We start from the raw sequence: 622 nt of genomic DNA, 5'->3' as shown, positions 1-622 counted from the left end.
ATCATTCTGTCGTTTTTGAGATTGCATCCAAGTACTGCATTTCGGACTATCGTTGACCATGATGGCCTCTCCATTTCTTCTGAGGGATTCCTGCCTGCAGTAGTAGATATAATGGTCATCTGAGTTAAATTCACCCATTCCAGTCCATTTCGGTTCACTGATTCCTAGAATGTCGACATTCACTCTTGCCATCTCCTGTTTGACCACTTCCAATTTGCCTTGATTCATGGACCTGACATTCCAGGTTCCTATGCAATATTGCTCTTTACAGCATCGGACCTTGCTTCTATCACCAGTCACATCCACAGCTGGGTATTCTTTTTGCTTTGGCTCCATCCCTTCATTCTTTCTGGAGTTATTTCTCCACTGATCTCTAGTAGCATACTGGGCACCTACTGACCTGGGGAGTTTCTCTTTCAGTATCCTATCATTTTGCCTTTTCATACTGTTCATGGGGTTCTCAAGGCAAGAATACTGAAGTGGTTTGCCATTCCCTTCTCCAGTGGACCACATTCTGTCGGATCTCTCCACCATGACCTGCCCATCTTGGGTTGCCCCACAGGCATGGCTTAGTTTCATTGAGTTAGACGAGGCTGTGGTCCTAGTGTGATTAGATTGACTA

The sequence above is a fragment of the Bison bison genome, unplaced genomic scaffold (assembly GCF_000754665.1).
Source record: "Bison bison bison isolate TAMUID 2011002044 unplaced genomic scaffold, Bison_UMD1.0 scf7180017864530, whole genome shotgun sequence".
NCBI classification, from domain to species: domain Eukaryota; kingdom Metazoa; phylum Chordata; class Mammalia; order Artiodactyla; family Bovidae; genus Bison; species Bison bison.
Note: the sequence above shows the minus strand (reverse complement) of the source record.